The sequence below is a fragment of the Solea senegalensis genome, linkage group LG10 (genome assembly GCF_019176455.1).
Source record: "Solea senegalensis isolate Sse05_10M linkage group LG10, IFAPA_SoseM_1, whole genome shotgun sequence".
NCBI classification, from domain to species: Eukaryota; Metazoa; Chordata; class Actinopteri; order Pleuronectiformes; family Soleidae; genus Solea; species Solea senegalensis.
The window spans coordinates 19,226,195-19,252,095 of NC_058030.1; the positions used below are offsets into that span (position 1 = coordinate 19,226,195).

The 25,901-nt window shown below is 41.0% G+C and overlaps 1 long non-coding RNA gene across 1 annotated transcript in view; it reads left to right on the top strand.

The window, feature by feature from the left end:
• The window catches only part of LOC122776302, a 50,701-nt gene extending 25,744 nt beyond the window's left edge, over window positions 1–24,957 (top strand). The window contains exon 3 of the long non-coding RNA XR_006361199.1: window positions 24,905–24,957. This is a non-coding gene — a long non-coding RNA (uncharacterized LOC122776302). The remainder of the gene's footprint in view (window positions 1–24,904) is intronic.
• Window positions 24,958–25,901: the final 944 nt, after the last annotated feature.

The following is a 25,901-nucleotide window of genomic DNA, read 5'->3' on the forward strand; positions in this document are numbered from 1 at the left end:
ATGTCACCACTCATATTTGAGAAAGAGAAAGAGAGAGCTTTAATGGACGATAACTGGAATTTGTCTGTCACTGATTGAAGCAAGATGTTGAAACACAGGACTGTTTTTTTGCAGTAATGGTGTCAAAATGAAATCGTTTTTGTGTCATCTGTGTGCACCACTCCTACATTTGTTTGCTTCGATAGGAGTGGACGAGAATCTCATCTGTTTTTCGAAGAATAATGAGCAAAACAAACACATCTGGCAGCATGACAGGAGAACATCTTGGTAAATGGCCAAGACTGTGCCATAGTGAGTCACTGAGTAAGCAATCGCTCTGAGATCACTATCTTGAATTTAACCCTGATGCCGATAGCATCCGAAGCACTTTTGCACATGCAGATTTCAGATACACTAACCTGCCTTTCTTTCACAACAGTCGTGTTCCTGTGAAGATAAATAAATCCCTGTCTGTGTGGAAAGAAAAATCCCAGTCTGCGTGGAAAGAAATATCAGAGATCCTGATCAGTTCCAGAGAAATCTCTTTTTCCTGTCTCCTTTTTCTTGGTCCAAATGTGTGCACCAGTGCCACTCATAGTGCAATTGGGAGCATCTCTGCTATACTTGAAAAATAAAAAACACTCTTAAATTAGCATATTGAAGTGACACTGAGATTAGTGCAAGTTTTCCTTTGCTGAAGGTTAGCAGGTTCATGCACATTGCTCCTCCGTCTACATCAGGGCCTGCAGGGCTTGGCCTTGGCAGCCTTTATAGCTTCTAAATGATGCTTGGCACACAGGATTGTCTTGGGTCAATGGAAATTATCCTGACAGTTGTATTCATGAGAACAGTAAAGGCAGAATTAGGGATGGGATAATTTACACTTTTTTATCGTATTCTCAACAGCGCTTAACCAAAAGAAGCCCTGCATCTCTTTTACATGAATGGGGTTTAATATTAAAGCCTACTTTTTCTTATTTAACTTCTTTATTTTCAGATGACCCTTGTCAGATGTGAAAACAAACAAACCCCATTGTCTTTACTGCACAAGACAGAGCAATATGTCTTTTGTCCACAAGGGGGTAGACATTCAGCACACATATGGGGCTTTTTTTCCACAGTCAAAGACTTGGATCAGTTTAAGGAAGTGACAGGGACACAATGAATCCCATCTGACTTTGTTTTATCTGACTGTGTCTTCATGCTGTGTTTACTTTTAAACACTGAGTTGTGTTCAAAGTCCTTAATAGGCAAATTCATACAGCACAATGGATACTAATATGGCCTGCACTTAATGCAACACAGCAAGACAAAGGACATGATCCTCAAGAAGACCCAGTCATCACCTGTAAGGGTCCATCATTATCTCAATAGGCCCCTCTCTAAACCTTTGAGTAACACAGACTGACAGATCATGCTGCCGATCACACATTTATAAAAGATGGTGAGCAGCAAATGTCTATAAGAATATTTCAGAAAACAAAGAAGAGATCAGAAAGTGTGTGCATTTTCCCTAAGCTACATACACATATGTTGCATGGCAGTGTGAAGGGAAATTAGGATCAAGACGGAATTTCAGGTTGACACACATCTTGAGATAATCAGCATATCTTACTCATAAGCTCTCAATTCATTTTTTTTGTTTCCCATGCAAACATAATGCTCTCATTAGTTATCATGATGACCCTCATCAGCACTGGACTGGTGGTAAAACAATTGTTGAGTCTGTTGTTATGACATTACTGTAAATGGTGGGTGGGAAATAAATGATTCAGAGTAGACGAATGGGTGATATCAATCTGGGATACTTTTGATTAAAAGCCTAATGTTGCCAGCTATAAATATTACTGCTCGGTTACACAGTGTTTTGTTAAATAATCCTAACAGGAGCTATGGTAATGCATGTGTACACGCACGAAACGCAGCAAAAAAGCATTAGATGGACTTTATACATGTTGTTTTGGCTCATCATCATGTGTCGAATACACACATGTGACATTAAATATGTGACAACACAGTGTGTTGGAGCCTTGGAACACTTGAAGAGGGATTGGATGCTCAAACAGATCCCCTTTTGTGGTGCTTTGTCCACATTTTCCCATATGTGTTGAACTGAGAAAAGATGTTTTATTTTAAAATAAAATACATGAACAATTAAAACCCTCTGTTGACTGCAAAGGCCGTGCAGGTCAGCTGAATTTCATATCAAGTCTGTGTGCGTGTGTGTGTGTGTGCGCGTGCAGGGGATAACTGATTTATGTATGCGTCTGCAGATATATGAGGCCCTTCACTTCCATACTGACACTCCTCCAAAATAGTCTGATGTACTGCACTGCTTCTCTCCGTTTTTCTCCCATGGATCTCTCTCCACACCGCTGCAGTCATATCTCTGCCTTGTTTTTTGTTGGTCCTATTGTCTCTGGAATCACAGTAATGCTATTGTCCTCTAATGTCAGTCCATTGTCACACTTTCCAACTTTTACTCTCAGGAGAAATATTTTGGCTTGAATTGGTAAGATTCAAGCATGTGTTGGCTGCACTGCACTGGCACTATACTAAACTATGAGTTCAAACTGGGGACGCCTCTCGCAGTACGTTCAGTTGCCTGTTTAATCTTGTAAAATCGGTGGCCGAGGAGGTGTATAGAAAGTGTTTAGGTTTTGCTGCTATCGTTTCATACTCCGTGTGCTACTCTTACAAAACAAAATAAGACACTGTTGCTATAAAGGTGACCTTTCTCTTATGACATCATTTATTTTTTATTGTTCATAAGTTTTAAATTATTCACTCAAGGCATGAACTCACTTTAAAAACACACTGTGGAATTTCTGCTACTGGGCCACTATATTTACTGATTTCATACCCGTGAAGCAGGCGCCATCACATCTGACAAAAGGTACACGCTGAAGCAGTTATAACATTTTCATCATGAAGACACAGTGGTATGTTTGTAATAAGACTAATTTGTCTCCATTTGTGTTTGAACTTGCTGTACTCCATTTTCAGATTCAAGCTCCACTGATTTGCACATCAGAAAGTCTGGACAAGTGCCACTCCTAATTCTCTCTGCTTTTCCATCTGTGGTCCCCATTTTAAGCTGCTTTTACAGCATGATCTCAGTTATTCTTTTGCACATACAGGCTTTGATTGGCTACTTACTATTGTCAGTGTGGGTGTGGTGCTGTCATCTGTCATCTCATCTGTCCATGACGGTATTGTTTGACTGTCAGTGCTGAACCAACATACGTGGCTGGGTATGTACAGTATATTGGACGTTTTCCTCCTCCCTAGTAGCTGGGTTTTGACATTCGGAACATCTCTGACCCTGACGGCGCTTACATTTGCAGCTTGTGTGAATTTCACTAGTGGAAATTGGGTGTTTTTAAACCAGGGTCGAACCTATCAGAGTTTGTCAGGAATGGGTATTGTCCGGATTTTATCCATACAATTACTATTGTTATTATTATTGAATTGTTCAATACTTATGCATTTTGATCCTTTTATTGACACATCGTTATCATTTCATGCTAAAGACCCAGAACACAAAGGTGTGATGGAGAGCTGCGAGAGAGTGTTACCTTACCACTAGAGGGCAGGCCTTCTTGGACTAACTTCTTTGCCCACTGCTTGCCTCTGTGATTAAAACATTTAGTAGAAGTTCTAAAAAGTGATGCCAACAGCACCTTGAGTCAGTAGCGACACATAACCATAAGCACATTTCATACATCTAGCAGAGTTGGAGCTGGGAGGACGAGACGCTGCATTTTCATGAGCAGCAACAGAATTGAGATCTGTGCTGAAACACAGACACTGCACTGCCTCTCGCTTGGAGCCGTGTGTTGTCATGTGTTTGAATCGCCTGATGCAGGAAGCTTTGAACTCATTAGGGCATTGTTGAAGTGGAAAATGGCTAAAAAAAAGCTGCATTGCATTTCCAAACTCTTATTGAGATTTTGAGAATTGATGGAGAGCAGCAGTAGGTTACAGAAGTCAACGGGTTTATGTCTAATTTTACACAGATACACATTTGTCCATACAAATATAAAAATATTCTGTCCTTGGATCACCAAGGACAAACTATTAGACACATTTGTGAGTGGAATGCAGTGAGTGGATCACCTACAGCGTTTGTTCGTGTGTTAAAGGAACAATATGTTCTCTATTCTCCTACAGATGGAATTTGGAGTTGGGTTGGTGGCTCAGGAAGATCCAATCATTCCATTGTTATCTGGATGAATGATGATGTAGTTGTCCTCAAGGACAGATGGGGGGACTGAGTGCACCTGGACACGAGTCAGCAGCTTCAGTAGTCCGATGACTCACATTGCTTTTAACAAATATTCCTGGAGCGATATTGCAAAAAGTTATGCAAGCGTGGAAGACATCTCAAGGGATCTGTATCTGCAGGTGAAAAAAGAAATCACGCATGCTATAATGCAGTGGGTGGAGGCTTTCTTTCTGTCATCTGTCAGACGATTTGCATAATGATTGGTGAAGTAAAGTCCTGGAGCAGATGATTTTTTACATTAAGCAGAGCAAGGGAAATGGAAAGAATTGAAGAAGAAAGAAAATGTAGAGCAATACACAAGACAGCGGATTAACAAGGACAAAATATATGAGAGGAACTACTGTGGACAGAATGACTCCATTTCCTTGTATAACTGAGTGGATATCCATTTACTTTTCATTCATTTAAAGACCCTGGCAGCCACTTGGGTATCATTGTGTAGTCCAGTCTAGTAAGCTTGGACTATCCATCCCTTCTCATGGGTGTTAAGTAATGAATGGGACTGATGGAAAATGTCATTTAACCCAGTACTGCTTGCATCCTTGCTCCAGCTGGCATAAATGCTCGTGTACATAAATATCCATGTATGCATTTAAATTGTGAAATGCTGTATCAGTTTCACTTAGTGGTTTAGTTCTGTCCTGTACTTTGCCTTTATGGCAGGTCAGGGCAGCGACTGGTAAAAGCAGGGTGTTTTAGGAGAAGCAGTTGAGACGAGTAATGAGGGAAAGCAGCTATGCTGCCATGTTCTGTCACAGATTTTGGTTTGGCCTGACACCACGCTTCAGTCTGACATCATCCGTTCAGGAAAATGTGTGACAACAACAAAGCGTGTTTTGTTATGATGGAACCCTACAGATTAATAAACCATATGTTATATTGCCCCTATCAAGCCCACAGCCTATCGTCTCATGACATTTCTAAATTTTCAGTCAACAGTCCTTTAATATTGGGCTTTTGAAGGACGTAAATCTGTATAAGCAGACGAGGACTCTGGTGGGGTAGGAAGGTCAAACGCAGTCACAGCGCTCATGACAAACATCCCTTTAAATTTTAATGCAAACCCCAACTTAAACTTAACCCCAAATTAAAAACATGCTCATTAAATATGAGATTGGAACAGCTGTGTGTCAATTGAGTATAGCATATGTACATATCCAACAAACATAACAGCAGTCTGTCACCCCATGAATGCAATAAACACCGTTAATCTTCCTTCAGTTCTTTTGTGTGATCCAGATCCAAACTTGAGGCTCTATTCATTTACAGTTATGTGCTGGAATTGTTAGCAGACCCAAGTTAATCCCAGAGGTTTAACTTTTGATTTATTTTACTTTGCTTAAACTGCATTAAGGTTACTTGTATGGAATGTGCTATTTTGATTTGCTTTAGCTCTCAAATGAATTTTCCAACTGGAAGTGACACTGGAGGAAGGAACCAAGTTCTGCAGCAATAGAGGAGCAAACTGGCAAGTCTCGCTAAATGTGTGGAAGCACCTCCATGCGTCTGGTCTTGGGCCGGTGTCATCTGGATTACTGTCATTATGCTCTTTGTTGTTGCGGTTGGTAAAAATCCGGCTCCTTAGCAACTTTTAGTTTGGTGAACTGTCACTGAGCACAAAGAGTGTCCTTGGGGCTGATTTACTGAGGAAACAGTGCAGTGCAATCAGAGATACTTAATGGTACCTACATATATGCATCTGTGTATTTGTTTGTGTTCAGGACAATGATCTCAGGTTTCAAGGCTGAGACATTTTGATTAAAAAAAGAAAAAAAAAATCAAACCTGGCTGTCCTTGGTCCTTCTCTGGATATGTATGTACTTGCACAGCTGCTGCTCTGTGTACATAAGTGATGTAAGCATAATATTCATGAATATGGCTTGTATGAAAACTTAGTAACAGCTATAGTAACAGCCTGTGGCAAAACAGCGTGTTTTTAATGGAAAATGAGAACATGTAGTGTCAAATTCATTTGATTTGGATGATTTTCAATCCCATAATATCTGTCACAAGTGAAGCACATTGTTGCTGTATTTGTTCCAACGCTCGGCTTGTTCACACAGGTAGTTTTTGACTCGGGGATTGTGTACTGACTGTTAAATTACTAAGACATGTACATGTACAACACCTTTTTGTTGGCTATGGCTATAAATGTGACAATATTTCATTTGGATAGGTGAAGGCAGAAAATGTGTATAGCGGTTCTGTTTAAAAAAACTGTAACATAACTTGGCGTTATGGCTGCTGTGACTGTACAATACACATATGCTTATAAATATGTGGGTGATTAAGAGAGAGAAGAATGATGCGCGCTTCAGTGACGTATCTAAACAGACCTGACATTTGGGCCCCTGCAGCCGTCGGAGGTGCATCTCTCTGACGCGCTGAAGTGTCAGCCTTTTGAAGATTATGACATGCAATGCAATAACATGGCTCTTTTTCCATGTTGTTATTACACTTTTTTTTAGAGCATTGGGTTGTGCACATGGAAGCTATTAGCCTGAGGGTTAGGAGTGCTTTTCCACAGGGAGAAAGGGGGCTGGAGACCATCTATGCATTATGCCCAGGAGCTTGTTTTTCCTTGAAGCCCCCTGTCTTCTTAGTGGAGCTGAGGAAGGCCTGGTTTCATTTTAACCGTAAAGAGTGTGAAACCTAGTCTGCAAGAATTTACATTATGTGTAGTCCGTTTGTCAATGGCGTTATTTCGCACACTACAATTATTCATCCTGCATCATGCATTATCCATGGATTTTAGGTAGACTGACATTTCTCTGCCAAGATAACTTCACCCTTCAGAGGACTGAAGTCCAGCGCTTTCTGTCACTTTCTTTGGACATCATCTTTTTCATTCCTAGCTGGACTTCATATTTGAATTCATATCCAGGTTTGTCATGATGATGCATTAGCCGTCTTGCCTCTCAGTTTAGAACTATCTGCTCTTCCTTGGCCAGAGATGATCCACTCAGCCCTGTCCGGCTGTTGGAGTCGGTGGTCCAGACTTGGTTTGACTGTAAGGAAGAGGAGAGTCATAGAGAGCTCATCTGGACTCCATCAGGACTAGGTAAACAGAGCCAGATCCTACATGAAGAAGTGAAGCCAGACCTTGGCTCCCACCCACTGTCACAAAAGAGTCAGGCAATGGCTCAAAATACAAAATGATACACACATTGTTATTAACTCAAACCGTGTGCAAAAATGCAAATCTGCCCAAAACTTAATGTGCACAGTCTCGTCCTTGTGCCATTTTCATTTAGTCCTCCGGCGCAGGAGTGAAAAACAGAGGATAAACAAATCATCTCCAACTCCAGGTCAAATGTTTTCCTCCTGTCTGTTTGGTGAACCATTAAAACAGTTTTTAATAAGGTCTGCTGCGTCAAGTACCTTTTTGTTAACTTCCACATTAGCAGGTGCTTATCCCCTCCATGCTCCAAGTCAAAACAACTTTGTTAAAGCATTCATCAGACAGAGAATTAGCCCCAAGGTGAGAGAAGAAAGTATGTTATGCACCTGAAGTATGAGATCATATGTAATTTTCATCAACTGCTGATAAAGTGGAGAAAATGTATATGAACACCCTAACCCTGGCCCTTTAATGCCCTATGTACAGTTATGTACATATGTAGATTTTCTTCATCAAGGGTTACCTTTTCAAATAAAAGCTTCATCATCACCATCAACATTTTGATGGTACACTGACCAGTAATGGGGGAAACTGGTGCTACTTTCCCTCCCACTCCTCACACCAAACACCTGTTCTCTTCCAATAATTATGTTACTCTGGTGGGTGAGTATGATCTTCCACAAACAGTGTCTGACTGAGTTAAAGTTAGTGGATAAAAGTACCTCAGTCTGGCACAGCAGTCTTTAGCGTTTTGCAGTCTTGCAGAGCAGTTATAAGGACTGAAAGCAACGTGTATCTTTTAAATATAAATGAAAGTTTGTTACGTTGAAGCCATTGGCAAATGAGTTTACACAATGCTGATTAAATGTGACATAAACTGGGACAGAGAGAATTCAGATGCAGAGAAGACAAACAACAAAAGTCCAGTCCAAAATCCAAACACAAATCCACTGGGCAAGCAAAGTCATACTCAGCAATGCAGTCTTAACCAGGCAAACAAATCAGGCAACGGCAAGGCAAAAATCCAAAAACCAAATATACAAACCAGGTCCAACATCAACAGGCAAACACTAGGAAAACTCAACAGAGTAATGGGCTCAAGGGACAGAAAGACAATCTGGCAGGGACAGCGGTGAGTGCTGCAGAATATATACACAGGTTGACATAGGTGAAAACAGCAGGGACAGCACAGTCAGGTAAATGGCGAGGAAGGAAAGGGGGAACGAAAGGGGGTGATTAAAACAGTCCTGACGTTAAACTTGTCAGCCCCACGTGATTCTCTCCGTTTGTATGTGTTGTGGTGTTTTGAATCTCGTGAGGCTGAGTAACATTCCCACACTGCTCATATGAAGTCATTTGATACGTCAAGACTGACAACAACATAACACTAGTAAAGAGAGGATGACTAAAAACTGCACATTTATCAATGTGGTGGGATAAATGCTTCTTGCAACTATAATGGAGGGATGGGAGTGGTGTGAGATCATTCAGGCATATGTCATTTGTCAGTTTTTGGAAATTACTAAGAATTCCAGTTGCGCATTAGTACTTTTTAAAATAAAGAGCTTCATCTACCATATTTAAGGAACTCCCAAAGTCACAAAGTCCATAAAACATTTGTATAGTATAAAATAACCGGCTCCAGCCGTTTTATTCTTTGGCACCCTTCTAATTGGACTGCCAGAGTAAAATGTTTGGTACAGTCAGGGTTCACCCACGACAGTCAGCTGATCGAAAAATGTCCCATGAAAGTTGAGGCAAAAGTCAAAATACAAAGCTTGACGTTGTGTTGAGACATACATTCACAGACTGAGCAGGGAAAAATAGCTGCTGGATGTTCTCCATTGTTGTCTGTTGTGTTGAGTTGGAGCTGAAATAACAAATATATATAATAAAAAATATGAAATACCATAAACAAGCTAAAATACAGTAATCTTACTAAGATAACATTAGACAATATATACATTCAGTGAGAGAGTGGGCGTCCTAACAACTTGGAATCTGAAACCGTTTCTCAATATCTGTTTTGGATGAGGCTGGACAGGGGGTGGGAGGGATGGGTGGGGTCAGCTGCGATGCTCACTGTTTCTTGGGGCGAAGCTGATGTTATAGATGGCCGATGGGGAGAGGAGGAGGCGTCAATGATCCTGCTGGCTGCATTCACTTTACACTGCAGGGTCTTCCTTTTGTGGACAGAGCAGCTTTCATACTATAGTGATTAAAGCCAGTCAGGATACTCTCAACTGTGCCTCAGTAGGAGGTGGACACGATGGGTGCAGGCCTCCACGCTCTCTTCGGGTTTGCGGAGGAAATAGTGACATCGTCGTTGTTGTTGCGATGTGGTGTTGGGTGTCCAGGAGAGGGCCGTAGTGATGTGCTCTTTCAGAAATGCTGTGCTGCTGACTCTCTCTACAACAGAGATGTTGAAGTTCAGCGGGCGGTGCTGGATGTGGCGTCTCCTGAAGTCAAGAACTGACTCCTTTGTTAAGCAGGAGGTTATCATTGCACCTGCTGTCTTGTGGCTCACATCTCTCCTGTCATTGGTCTCATTGTTCCAGTTGTGTCGTGTGCAAACTTAATGGGGTGATTGGTGCTGAGCCTTGGTGGACAGTAATGGGTTAGCAGGGTGAAGAACAAGAGGCTAGAACCCCAGTGTGATCAACGGCTGATACTGTCCAACAGGTGCCTGGTTGCAGGCGACGTATGTGAATTTCAGGTCTCAAAAACTGGATGTTAAGGGAGAATGTAAAGTATAACAGCAAGTTTCTACACGTTTGAATCAAACACTTCTTTCACATGGATGTCAGAGAAACAAAAGGCTTGTTCTTTCAGCAGCTGGTCAGCACTGTGTATTTCCTCCTGCTATCATACATCATAGTTGTCCAGCTTGTCTTTATGGTCCAGCACCAATGTTAACAGTTGTGGACCTAACCTGGCCTTGTTGTCCCTCGTTGCAAAGCTGGACCGTCCCACTGACTCACTGTGAACTCAACACTTCATTACTTCAGTGTTTTATTGACCTGAGATGTTTTTCTTTGTTTCAAACAGAGAGATTAACTGTTCCAGCCTCGCACTCGCTGCACTTCTGATCTTTTATTCAATGTGGTGATCAACCTTGGAAAGGAAACAAGTGGCCGTAAAGACGCTTACTGCTCTGTGTCCTGTATGTGGAGAGATTTATTGTAATAATCAAGTTGTAAGTGGTCATGGCCAGGGCAGCAACATACGGAAATATGCAATGGTATTAACGAGAATAGGCCTCCTTTTATAAACAGTGACATCCAGCTTAGTCTCTCATTAAAGTACATGGGGATCCCTCGTGGTCTGTGCTGCAGACATCATCAGTGCTGCGCTGTTAGACACGTAGGATGGTTTGGATTTGTAGAGGAACATTGTTTTTGGTGAGCTCTTCCATTGGGAGTCCGCTTCCAGACCCTGGAAACAGTTTGATGTCCGAGGCAGACTGGGCAAACATTGCTGCCCTGTGTGTTCTCCTGTTACTCAAGGACTGTGAACCTCAAGTTAGACTGCTTTAACCTTCACAGTACTATGTAACTGGAAAGAATAATAACCACTGCATTAATATTTTATTTATGTCTTTGAATCGTTGACCCTGATGGCTGAGAAAGAATTTAATTATTCACTCGCTTAAGAAAAAAAGAATATGAAATAAAATGAAGTAAATAAATATATTTATATTCACAAATATTATTAGAGACAAGATACGACGAGATTAATTTCTTTAATTGAGTAAATTGGGGTAGTTTAAATTTATATTATGGTGCACCTTGCCTGTGATGTTATGGTTAAGACTGATTTGATTAAATGTGAGTTGCGTTGTCCTATGTTAAAGAGTAACACAGATTAGGCTTTTTCTGCAGCCCCAGCCCCCAAACAGTGTGACTTAATGAGAACCATTGTAAAGGTTTAGGTTTAACCCTAGGATCACAGTCATATTATGAACTTTGATTTAGCATCTATATCAACTGCTGTTTAAGCTGCATGATGCACACTGCTGGTCTACCTTTCATCTCATTGTAACACTTCAGCTCTCCTTTCCTTTTCTGTACTGTAGCCCAGTTAAAACAACACTCAACATTTATCATAATAATAATAATAATAATAATAATATTAACAATATTAACAGTTAACTAATTGTATATGGTTTAATTTTCATACTGCAGTGAAGTGCTGAGCTTTAAGTGACCTAATATCTTATGTATCACAAAAAATGTTGTTAATGTCACTTAACATAGTGCTACAAAGTGTCTTACTTTTTAGCACACTGTAACTTATAGCTGAGGTCACAAAATGGCAGATGGAGGATGTTGTCTCAAATCCAGACCCAGATCCAGATGTTGATCTGATAAACTATTCCTATTGTCCATGTTTTGATGGAGCATTTTTTTTGTGCAGCTTTTCAAGCTTTATAGACACTCGGAAGAAGATCAATCGAGACAAGAAAATTCACAACTCTGGGGACATGACATTTTTAATTTGGACAGACTTTTCTGGTTCACAGAAGTTAAACTGATTTTACACGTTTTCTTCCTAAAATGTGTTTTGTTTACTGTGATATAGGATTTGTAGTGACCTGCTTATTGAGAACCCCTCCAGTTCAATGTGAAAATTTCATTCCAGTCAGTTATTGCCACACAGATGCTGCTGCAACAGTTTATATTGTACTGAAACATAACACTACGAATAAGACATCACAATGTTCCAAACCTTTGCATGAGGAGATTTTCCCCACTGAGACGTCTCCTGAATTTTAATTAAATGTCCCTGTTCTATGGGACTCTAGATTTGGACTGCTACTACTGTTATTGTCCTTAACTTGCCCTATCTTAACCAACAGCAGGTAAGATGGACACTAACAGAAATCTGATCTGTATTGCAGATCTGCCTCATCTCTCAACAGAGGACAGGTTTTGACATTAGGACAGGAATTTGGACTGCTGACAATTTAGATTATGGGTATAGGAATAGTAAAAATGTGTAAAAGAGATGAAGAAACAGAGATAAGTCCTAATGGAGACCAAAACCTTGCCCTAATGAGGCGGAACCTAATTTCCTAGGAACTGGTTAAGTTTAGATAGAGTTCTACGTTTCGAGACCGCTCTTGGTCTCAAGACCACTTTTACATAGTCTTTGGTCTCGGTCTTGTCTTGGTCTCGGATCTCTTGGTCTTGTCTAGGTCTCGCTGTCTCAGACCGACATAGTGGTCTGGGAGCTCATCCATTCAATAGGCTATGCCTCACTATTAAGAGCACAGATCCAGCATAGCAGTCAGTCAGTCATCATGTCAGCGAATTGTGTGTCATGAATTTGATGTTACGATTGATTTAAATCAGTTACATATTTCCCATTTTAGACAGTTGTTGGAGGTGAAAGATGGTGTTGGGGCTGTTGGCTGTTTTCCCAGATGACTTTGGGACCAGTCAGTAGCAGTCATGTCAGTCCTCAACACAGTCTCAATCTTCTAATAGTGCAGTAACAGCCGTCATAGTTTATCTCACCCAATCTGTGAAAACCTTTACAGTGAGTGAGCTCACATGACATACTCTGTCTCTGTATTGTTCTGCCTCTAGTTGAAATAATACCCTCTTAAATGTATTGAATGTAAACTGTGGCTGAACTCCAGTATGCTGCTGTTCTGCTGTTGTAACTTCAACACTAGTCAGTTTTTTCCCCCCGGTCTTGGTCTTGTCTCGACTTGGTCTTGGTCTTGACTCGGTCTGTCTTGGTCTTGGTCTTGTCTTGGTCTCGATACCCTCTGGTCTTGGTCTTGTCTTGGTCTCGATACCCTCCGGTCTTGGTATTGTCATGGTCTCGGTTTAGGCGGTCTTGACTACAAGTCTAAGTTTAGGGCTAAGATTAGAAGGTTATGGATAACGCTTTGTTGTCCAAATGAATGGCAACCAATGCAGTGTGTCGTTGCAGTGCCCTGAGAAGAATAGCTACACAAATGTGTGTGTGCGCGTGTGTGTGTGTGTGTGAGGGAGGGATGTTGTCTTTTTGTGGATGTGTGCACATATCCATATGTCTGTATTTAATTCCTCTGTGTTATGGGGATTCCATTACCATTTAGCAGTGAAAGCATTATGTCACTTATGAACACCATGTGTCTGTCCATCCTGTGTACATAGAAAACGTTTATTAGATCTTGCCCTCTGAAAATGAAGACTGCACCACATGTAGATCTGTCATTGTTTCAAATTGACCAAACCAAGTCTGTCAGTATTGCCGTCTGGGCAGTCTCTTATACTTAGTGTAAAAACTTAATGTTTTTAGTTTGGTGACGTTAATGGTTGATTATATTTGGAATAGATGCATTGGTTGGGATAGTATGTTTTTATGCATCGTTTTCTTTTTCTTCACTACAAATTCTGACATGTGGGAAGACAAAGATCAAGAATCACATTGGAAGAGAGATGCATTATTAAGCTGTTTTTCATGGGTGGTTTCTGCACAGTGTTTTGTTCACACAAACTCATTATTTTAATTGAAGACATACAACAGATGTCTGCTCCACACCAAGATAAAAATATCTACATTTGTTGAGTTGGTAGGTGAAGCATTGGACACACCCTGACATGGCAAATGTTTAAATCTGTTTTTTTAATCCATGCATCGATCAGTCAAGCTGTAAAAATAGGGTGCTGATAACCCATCATGTTTGTTTTGATTTTGTTCTTGTTGTTTAATCCATTAATTAACATGGCAAGGCTGTGGTGAATTCAATCATCTCAGTAACTCCCAGATTGCTCAGCCAAGACAGATGTAGCATGAGTGTAACCTTGGTTGAAAACAACTCCAAGTGTTTTTCACGTGTTTTTAAGGGTTTGATGATCAATTAACTCATTTAAAATCCTACCCTCTGATAAACATTTTCTTTACATAGTTAATAGTGATAATCCAGCCCATCATTTGTGCATTCAGGTCACCTGAAACCTAAAAACCAGTCCCTCAGTTTGCCACCCAAACTCCAAATTACTGTAAACTAAACCAAAGCCACACCATGGCAACGGAAGGGTGTCAGTTTGGACAGGAAAGCATTTATTTGAACGTGACTAAAGTTTCTCAGGCTAAACTCCCTGGTGCGGATGTGGACAGGCTCTGTCTCTGGTTACTCTGTCCCTTGATGTATATGCCACATGTACCTCAAACAATAGCCAATTCATCCATGTCTTTGTCTGCAGCAGCAGCAGCCACAATCAGGGGTGGTAGAACCAGCAAAAATACAAAAAAAGACCTTCAATTCTTCCCTAAGTGAGAATGCTTCCAGTGCGTATATAGACAAAACATTATACGGTATTATCTTGTAGAGAGTAATTAACAAAAAAAGTCATTCTGTTGATTCCCTATGGCAGAGATTTACCTTATATCAGGAGATGTAATTATATGAATGGATCGATCAACGTCGTTCATCCACATCTCACCTGGCTTCCTCGACGTTTCATGCTCTCTCCCCTCTTATTTCTTGTCAGGCCTGGGTCATTGTTTACACATGTGTGGTAAGAGGTCAGGTTTGGGTCCGCATGACATATATGCTGTGATCCATCATGTACGCAAAGGTGCATGTGGACACTTTTCAGAGGAACACAAGCGCCTCAACATAGTGCTGCACTCTTGTTTGGTCCACAGAGACAACGAAGAAGACTATAAACATGGACGCTTGTTTGAGGTTGGCCAGTACTAGAACTCGACTCATTTTAGAAGGAAAGGAACTGTGGCTGTGTATGAACACGCAGAAATGTGAAACAGCTCTCTGTTGGCACCAAACATGCAAAGAATGACCCAACGCTCATCATTTTACCATCTATTGTCAGTAAAATATCAAATTGACCAAAAAGCAGTGACATGCACAGATTTTAAATTTGGTAAAAAAGAAAGACTTGTATCAGAATGATAATTTGACCTCGAGTTGAGGTATTGGAATGGAGAGAGCGAGAGAATTTGATTGATGAATCCCTTTTACATTTGGATATCATCTAAAGTCTCCCTCTGAGAACCTCATTTGACCTTAGCTGACTGATTCTTATCAGTCTCATATTTCAGTCTGGGAGGTCCTTTGATGGAGCTGTGTGACCCAAAATGTCATGCTCTTCAAATGAGGAAACGTTTTTCGCATGGAAACGCATGTTTTTTACTGAAGTCGCATAGAGAACTTATTGACTCCCGGCATATTGTGTGGACACAGACTGTATGTTCTGTACACCTCTGGGCAGCTGGCTCGGGTCACACTCCAGAATAATAAACATATAGTGGGGGTGATGTTTGTGAACCCTACTGGACAGTCCCCTCTTCTTCTCCTTTCTTCCCTCCCCCAGGTTCTTCTACCAAACCCAGGCCAGAGAGCAGAGGTGATGATGGGCCCCAGACTTCCCCAGTAGGCCTCTCTTACTGGTCCCACACTGAATGGGTGTCTGTTTCTTGACATCTCCGTCTCTCATCACCACCCCATCAATCCCGTGCCTCTGTGACCATCCCTGCAGAGACAGGGCTCCACTTTGTCCCAAACCCACCCTGCCTTTTCACCAGGCCCCCTGCTTCATAGACCCCACTGTGCATCGGTTGTGGCAGCTACCTGACAGCAGAGGCCCCTAAATTACAGCAAGTTTAGTCCAAAGCTCCCTCTATCCCCCAATGCTTCAAAACACCATTGCTGGAAGCTCCAACATCCCCCAACATATCCAAATACCATGTGTCTTTCCAAGAGTGAGAGACCATCCCCCATTTTGGTATATCCATAATGGAGCCCCTTTACCTTGCTTTCATCCACATCAAGGACTCCTGACCCACTAAATGCCTGCATGATCAAGGCCTCCACAGGGAATAGAGGTGGATGTTATCATAGCATTCCAGCCTATGTGAAAGTATGCCAATTAGCATTGCTGGAGAATGTTGTTTTGCTTGCCTCTTTCACTAAGCCCCCTTCCCATTGACAGGCGGGGCTTGAGTGGCTGGCTTCCTAGCTGTCACTGGAATTGCCATTCATGCTGGAAATTGATACTTTTTGTTGCACAGCTGCTCTTAAATTTATTGCACAATATGAAAGAAATATAAATTCTGCAGTAAGTGGCACGTTACCAGTTCTATCAGTGTCAAAAATGAAAGGTGTGCCTCAGCAACATTTATAGCCTGAAACGCCTGTAATAGCTTCCCCCAGTGTTCCTTGGCTCTGCAGTGATATGATCATTTACAATATGCTGTGAAAGTCAGTGGATCTGGCTAACCTGGCCAAACACACTTCCACAGCACCCAGGCAGTGTTGCAAAGATTCCTTTTGTGAGTGCGTTTGCGCAGTTACCACATGTAGGCGTTCATTTTTTATTTTTTTTACTCAGTTCTCCAGTGCTCAGACAGGTTTATTAGGTGTTTGCACTGCAGAGTAAACATAAACTCAGACAAGCTGAACTTATAATTTTTTTTTTTTCCCCAGACAATCCATGACACTATAAGTCAAACACCTTACTAAAATTAGGACAGAACCACAGTGTGGTTCACAGGACTGATGATAATCCGGGTGGGCGCCGTATGACCACGTCCAATTTCTCAAAAACAAACAATTTCGTTACACATGGGGTGTGAGGTCACATAATGACGCCCTTGAACCTGGCACTCTGGTAGTCAAACTCTGATCTACTTCACATAATACACACTGTAGTCTAGTGGAGCTGAAGTGAAGCAGGGGTTGTGATTATGACTCCCACTGTTACTCTTTGGACACACATGCAGAAGCTCTACTGTAATGCCACACCAGAGTCCTGAAACAACTTAGAGGTTGACTGTATAATCCTTCACATTTCCCCAAAAAAACTGAGTTAAGGCTCAACATCACTCCCTTTTGAATATGGGCACAGGTCCCTGCAGACATCATGACTGTTGTAGTATTTTTATTTTGTCTGGAGGAGTGCAGTTACACCTTTATTAAGATGTGTAGGTATACAACATCAGCACACATGTGTCCACAAAAGGTGTCACTTTGATATTTGTCTCTTTGTGAGGGCTGGTGGCCCCATGTGTGAATCCTTTGTCTACTTCAGACAACACCTTTCCACATTGTTCTGGGCTGACAATTTTCCAAGTGGCTTCTCATAATACACCTCTATCACCTTCACCTTCTTCATCTCTCTCCCAAAACAACTATTCTGTCTCAGGTCAATGGTGGTAGACACTTTTGTTCCGTTAAATCAAACAAACTGACACATTGTGTAGGGTTCTCTCAGACTGGTCACGCCTTCAGTGTCACTATCATATCATGCTGTATTGAACGTGTACATTGCTGAAAGAAAATGGCGGCGAACACTCCGAGTCAATCCCGTTAAACCTTTGACTTCAGAGTCACTGGTTTCCCTTTTGTTGTTGAGAGACTGCAGTGTTTTAAAGGAAGAGGCAGACACTGGAGTTCAGTGTGCACTAGACCTCTACTCAACCACATGGCTTAACCTCAAACAATGTGCTGCAGCGCTGAAGCATTGTTTGAGACACGAGGCACACTCTTAAGGCTGGCTCTGGATACAACCTGACCACGATACCAAATGCCTTCACTTCCCTCAGAAATACAGTACATGCTTCTGTCAAATTCTAGCACACACTTCCTACACCAAATAACCACTTGAGTACATTTGCAGTGCACTGTGACTCTAACCAGAACAACTCCACTCCTCCACTTTCCGTTGACTGCTCCTCCTGTAGGCGAAATAAAAACAGCCGTTGCCGTCTCACTGAGCTTTAATGTGTTATTGTAGACAAACCTTCTCATAAATTAAATTTCTTGGCAGAAAGAGTTAAAACCAAAAAGGAACTTCCAGTTTTAGTGTTATTTTTTTATGTTGTAGTGCCTGACAAACAGTTCTGTCTTGGTGGGGGTAAGTCATTATGTCCTGTAGCCAGCAGGAGGCCAGAGGGGTTTAGGGAGGGATGTCAGGTAAACGGGTATTTGCCGCATTAAGGTGGAATTAGTCTCTTTTGCCAAATGAGCCGTGGTCCAACAAAAATGCAATACAACCTCTGCTTTCCATAAATCAATGGAGTAGCTGGTCTTTACCACAAGTGAGCATTTTGTGAGTTCATAGCCTAATGATTTTTTTCTGTCGTATTACTGCTAAGTATATTACACTAAGATGAGATCACGCCTTAAGCTTTGTTCAAAAATATCCCTGACTACTTAAACTACATTTTTTTAATGGTGTGGTATTCATTCTGTGCCTAAATCCTGAGGGACTTGTGGTTTCATGTAGTGTAGGTTCCTTGGCTCTAGCTCTGCTGGTTGGAGAGATACACAATAGGATAGTTTGACGTTGCCAGTGTTTGTGTTTCTTTGCCGATTGCGAGAATGTTTCAGTTCCTGCAGAAGTGTGATTTGGCCTCAGGCTTTCATGGCTACTTGTTTCGAGAGGGATACTGGTTTGGATTACAGCATGATCTTGATGTAAGATCTTGATGTTCACCATAAACATAAACAGTTTGTCATTTGCCTGGAGATTCTAAAACCCTGTGCACGCTACAATTGAATCTGCCACAAATCAACAGGGGATTAGTAGATGTTTTTGTCTTGACTTGCACATCTTGCCAATTTGTGATGTGATCAAACATGATAACTATGTGGCTGGAGGATACACAGAAGATTGACGTTATCATCCGGACTGCAGTTTGAGTGGAACACATGACCTTAGGAGAACTACGTTAAAAAAAATGCTGGAGAATGTCAAAGTGATTTGTTATTTGTGAGACGTTGCTTAAATTTATAGTCATGATCATCAAATTTAAGGCGGTGTTTTCACCGGTGGCTGGTGATAAAAAATGTTTGTGGGGGGGAGGGGGGGCGCATTTTATATAAAAACAAACAACAAGCACGACCTGAACATAACTTTGATGGTGAATGGAAAGAAAAGTTCAGTATGTCCTGAAGGTCTTATGACAAGTCATGTGGCGTAATGAAGCCTTAATGCGATCCTACTATATCACTTTGATCTGCAGCCACAGCTGAAGAGTTGTTTATGAATCAAAAGAAAAGAAGAAGAAAACAGCTGACGCGGATCGTAGTGACGGGTAAGTGATCGATTAATGATCAAACATGATGATCGTTGTTCAGCGCTGTGAGGGAGAGACGGAGAGAAAGGGAAAGCGGAGAGAGAGAAAAGCTGTGGACGTGTGCAAGCCGGGATCTATCTTATTCAGGTTATTCATTGCTGGAATAAGGGCTTATTCGGGTAATGCTTACAGGGATAATTTATTAAGAGTCACAGGCTAGCACTACCGGAATACTTCATGTGAATGTAAATACAGTCACTTGACTTGAGTATGTCCACTGACTTCAGGATTTGACACCAGTGCAGTGTTTATGAATGAAAGCCTTGTGTCTTTTGATTGGCCAGAAACATACTTTTGTGGGACAAATGGATTTGCCCTGTTCGATCTTTGTTGTGTGTGATTTGTATGGATTACTTTGCAAAATAAATCCAAAGAAACCGGTTTGCAGTAAAAACGGGTTTGTTTTTTGTATTGCTCAGAGAGCCTGCATCCACATGTCCAGGGCTTTGGTGTGTTTACAATTATGTATTGACATTTCCATGTTTCTTGTGCAATGAAGCAACTCAAAAGTCTTTTGGGCCGCTTGTAAGTCTTGGAATTGATGCAGGTGGGACTTGTGTACACAACTGTCTGCTACTCAGATGGCTAATAATTCATGAAACAAATCTGGATCCTGAGCTAACGAGGACTGAGAATAATGAAATGTTTCACTTTATTCATGGTTTCAGTAAGTCATTGGACTCCGATCACCCACTAACTGTGAATCTTAGTCCAACCTCGGGATCACTCGATGAGGATTTGATTGTTATCATGGCTCCTGTTCAGACCAGTCCTCCTCACATGCACTCGTGACATTGATTTATAAGGGATCGAACTGAAATTGAACACCCTATGTGGCTGTAAATCGTGTTTCAGATTGTTTGCACCTTTTTTAACTTTAATAAACCTGCTTTTTATTTGCCAGGGTGCTATGTATTTGTTGTTTGAGAGCACACAATAGTGAAAGGGGTTCTGCAACAAAAGAACAGTTTCTGTGGGTGCCAGAAAGACAATGTGGGATTAATCAAGGAACTTGCTTGTTGCTCTGGTTTTCACTGCCCCTCTAAATCCTTTCACTCTAATCACCTGTCTCTGTATAAACCTGTGAATAAAACCACCCATCACAGGGGTGTCTGGGTTCACGAGAGGCACGACATGCCAAATTTTAGTTTTAAGATACGAAGCCAGAACTATTTGCTTCTTTCCGTTAACTCCATTAAACCCCTCCATCACCTCCCTCTCAGTAAATATTCATTTTCTATGAGTGTGGTCTGACATTGTGAAACACATTGATAGATGTTTGTGGCTATGTGAGTAGCCAAAGTCCTTATAAAGCCAGGACTGACTTCTCTTATGAAGTCTGGCCATTGTTTAACACTTGGGAGCACCGACAGTACCATGAAAATTGGAGTGACAATCGGAAAATTCTATTACGATTTTTTTGATTTTATAAATGAGATAAATAACTCGATGGAAACTGGTTTATTGGATGCATTTCTCTAACATATTTGTATGTCGAATGTTTAAGCCTTGCGTTGATGAAGAGTGTCTGTTCATCAACGTGTCAGTTGTCTATTTTTTTGTATTGCGATAGGCTGTTATTTGTTTCATTTAACTTTTTTTTCTGACATAGCATTAGCTCTGGTCGCTTCACTGCCATTCACTGTTTTCCATTCCTTTGCTTATCTTAAATGTAAATTGCCGAGGTGATGATGACACATTACGGTCAAACACTTATTTATTGTAAAACAATCTGCTCCACGTTTAGGGTTAACACATCATTAGTCTTGTAACGTCACATCATTAACCAAGTCAAAACTCCCTTGATGTCTGTGGTCCTCTCTGTTTCTGATAGATGTGTGCTGGAGATATTGGTAAAAGTAACTTATGCATATTTAAACTCCCACTTCTTTTGACCCCTAATGGTTTTCTAAATGGTGTTGTGGTTATGTAACTGAAATAAGGTACGTGGTGAACTCAACTTCATATCTGTTATATATTAGTGTGTACCCCACTTTGAGTTTCTAGGTTTTTTTTGTCTCTAAAAACAGGTTAAGTGAACACCACGGTTGTCTGGGACGTTAAACATGATCACGCCGACATGAAACCTGATCCATGCTCACTCAAACTAAAATGACAGGACGCAACCATCAACACTTAAATCCTTATCAATATATCATTTAGTCTGTATGACTTTCTTCTGTGGGAGGATGTCAGAGTAACCAGAGAGCACATGAAGAAGACTGTTCTATAAATCCATTATTTCAGACATTTCTTGACCCTAATAACATTTTTAGGTTTAAAAAAAAAAAAACTGTTACTTTTTCTTTGTGCTCATCTGTTATTTTTAGATTTTTTCCACAAATGTTTGATAGTGACAGTGTTTTCATTTGTAAATTAATAATGTTTTCCACCCCATGTATCACCACTTAATGACAGTTTTACTGTCCTCATAACTTTATCAACCAATCGGGACTTGATGTTACGGCCACTGGAGGATGTTAATGTTTAAACTTCCCACATTTTGATGCCTACATAAACAGCCAAGAGGATTTTAAGATAAAACTTTTGGACTTCACAGTTCAAACAAATAACTTGTGAGAAGCAGGGCAGTTTTCTAGGCCTTGTTAGTTTATTCCCATACGAGTCAATGAATAGGCTACTATTTTGGTTCCTTTAAGAGATAATTAGAAGTTTCCCAGCGTGTCAGTCGGAGGGGATATATTTTGTTGATTGTGGCAGCGAGTTTGCCAAAAAGCATCTAAAAGTAAGAGCCTGTTTACACATATGTTTTTGTTTTTTGTCTCTGCGGCCATGGATTGTAAATCAGTTGCCTCTTGTCACTTTGTCATCTCCTCGTCTGGAGTTCACATTACCATTTATTTTTATTTATGTACATGTAACTGCTGCACCTCTTGTTGCATTACTTAACGGCATACCACTGAGTCATTCCTGGTGGCTGCCTCCGTTTTTATATAAGTGTGAAAGAAGGAGCCCAGTGCTGAGGCATCTTGGCAGCAGACCTGTGACACTGGAGAGGCAGAGTAGCTGCAGCAGCACAGTAAAAGCACTTAGCCAATCTCTCGGCCTCTCTTACTTCTGGAAACAGGTACTTCCTCTGTTTATTGGATCTGATTTATATGTTTTATTAAATATTGAACAATGGAGGTTCATGACATTGTGCATGCTTTGGTACAGGGAGGATGCAGAGGGAGCACCCAAAAAGGCTAACTAAATAAAAGATCTACAAACGGAATGAAGGCAGCAACAATACTAAAGGTCTGCACCGACCTCATACTTTAATGGCTGAGCCAGAAAACTGTCTAGATCCAACGAGAGACCGTTTCTCATTCAATTACGTGTTCCATGTGTGGGTTCCAAGGCTTCATGCGCAGCAGCTTCTGAGCAGGTCCAATTTTTCACACACATCCTCATCTCCAACACTCACTCTACTGCCTATCAAAACAGCAGCATTCAGGCTCTGTCTGGCATCAGTGTGCATGTATGTGTTATACGCATCCGTCCAGTATGTTTGCGCGCATGGTCATTCCATTTTAGCGATGTATCCCTGGGCGTATGTTGAAACACATGTCATGTTGTTTATGCCGTTAAATGCGTCGCTGTAGGCACATCCCTTTGATCTTGCAGAAAAGGAATGTGTACAGGTATTTTGGTTATTATGAGTCCATCATCAAAAAAGGACAAGTCTGAAGCTCCGATTTCAAGGTTATAAATTTTGGGAAACCTCAGCAAGATTTTAATTGGATTTAATTAATTTACGTTGAGTAGAATGAAAGGCCCAAAGGGAAGGCTTACCTTTGTTTGTGAAATGTGCCGTCACTCAAAATGTTGCGTAACATGTCAGGCTCAGTTTAAAAACATTGTTGAATAGGGGTGTAAAATGTAGGGGAAAGGTCATCAGGCCATCGCGGAGCCAACACACAGAGATAATCAATCATTCACTCTCACATTCACACCTACGGGGGATTAGAGTGTTCAAGTAACTGCTGCATGTTTTTGGACATGTGGGAGGAAACTGGAGAAAACCCATGCACACACAGCGAGAGAACATGCAAACACCACACAGAACTGCACCGGACCAGGGCACGAACCACATACTCGCTGTGAGGCAACAGTGCTAGCCATGGGCACCACTGTGTGGCCCTAATATGGTGTCATGTTTTTTAAAAAAATGTTATGGTATATTAAATCATGGTTAAAAATCATATTGTCATATCATAATATATATAAAATCATATATATATATATGTATCTATATATATACACACATATATATAAGCACAGCAGCTTGTATTTTACATTGCATTCAATTGTAACCTGTGGACGTGCACATTCTTATGTGCCCTCCTGATGATGTTTAGCTGACTGGTAGTTTGAAGCGTGCCGTAGCTTGCCATAAAAGCACCAAACTGGAAGGTGTTTATCGTGATGTCTGTTGACAGAAAGATTTCTGAAGGCTGACACATTGTTGGTGCAGGCACTTTCACTGCATACAGTAACAGTTCCTGTTGTACTTGTACGACACACTGTCTTGTTTAAATATGACTTCTTATATTGAGAGTCAGATTGTTGACAGATAAGTAAACCACTAATCCCCCTGGCAGCTGTGAGCTTTCAAACCTATCTCTGTTTACTTATCAGTTTAAGCACTGATTTACTTGACTTGAAGTAAATCATGTAAAATAAATATTGACCAGGTTGAATTTATACTACTTTTATTGGAGCAACAATGCACTTATAAAATTGCTCTGTCAGCACGAACTTTTGCCAAACTGCAGTTTGCACCACGTCAAGATGATGCTTTGACTTATTGTTGGATCATTTTGTTTATTAGCCAACATCTTATTCCAGCACCTACCAAACTTATATTTTCCATGGAATCAAAACTTGTTCTGAATTGCATGGATATCTCAATGTTGCTGTTGATTTATTTGTTTGTTTTTATTGTGCATCTGCGATGACTGGCTCCAAAGCCAGTTTCTCGCAGGAAGAAATATTTACCCTTTTGTTTTACAATGGCTGGTCTTGCTGAGCCCTGTCCTAAATCATCACAGTTTCCAGATTTTTGTAACGTGTTCATCTCTGTGGCATCATCCTGTCAGAATTTTACGAGTACCAAAGATTACACCCTCTGCCTGTTTGCACACCGAGAGCTTTGCGGTGAGATAGGTACAATCTGAGAGCGTTTGCTCAGAAATCACAAAGCTGTAAAAGACTGATGTTTTATTATTTCACATAAAAAAGTAGATACATATATCACAGTAATGACAAAAAATTTACTCTTTCTGTTACTATGTGATATCACTGTTCTTCATGTTTTTCTATAAAGACCATGTATTAATGTTAATGTTACACATGAATGACCCACTGTATCGTGTCATGGCAACAGCTGCATAACATATTTTTCTTTTGTGCAGCTGCAGCTCCAGTTTGGATCCTCGCGTTGACTGATTGGCTGAACACCACACAGGTATGAACTGAATCGAAAAAAGTGTTGTTGTTGACTTAAAATACAAGCAGAACTACTGACATTATGACACACGGACACTTGTCTCTTCTGTCTAAATATGTGTCTGCTTGTGGTTAAAATGTGGTCAATATCAATATAATGCACTATTCCCCCTCTTTCTCACTCTCTCTCCCTCCACCTCCCACAATGTGTATGAAGCTGATGCTGTTGCCTTAATTACATGCAAGAGTGCTTCCCTTTTTTTCGGTCTGGTATGACGCACAAACGATAAGTGAGCAGCCAGTGAACTGCTTCAGTAGAACTTAATCAGACAGGCGCGGGGCGGGGACAGCAGACTAATTATGAAACACAGAGTGAGTCCAGTTTCTGTGCATAGGCTGAATATAAAAAGTCTTCTAGTTGCAAAATGAACGTCCGTTGTGAGGCCGTGAGATTTGCGATTTGACTGGCGCCTCACACCCTGCTTTAAAGTGACATAATATTCTATTGAAGAAGAGCTGAAACTAGTGATTGAGATCTCCTGGCTCTTCAGGAGAATGTGAACTGATGTTATAAATCAAGTAAGAAGTAGAAGCTCATTTCCCCGTTAGTAAATGAGTTCTTTTTGCAACCGTCTTGTGGCTCACTGCTATGTCTGTCCTACTTTGTAGACCTCACTTTTCAGAAAAAAAATGACCACATACATTGTTACATACAGTCTAAGTTTCCATGTTTCACGTGACAGCCGTGACTTCAGGCTCACTGCTAATAGTGATAATGTAATGTAATGTAATAGGTTTTGGTCTCCGTGCTTCATTCCTGTTGACTGCAGATCAGTGACCAGAAGATAAGTGAGAAACAGTCTTGGGCTTGTGCTCTGCAGACTGAAATGCAACTAGTTTTGTATGTGGATGTGTTTGAGCATGTGTGCTTGTGTTCATGGGGCATTTGGAGGCACGCATGCT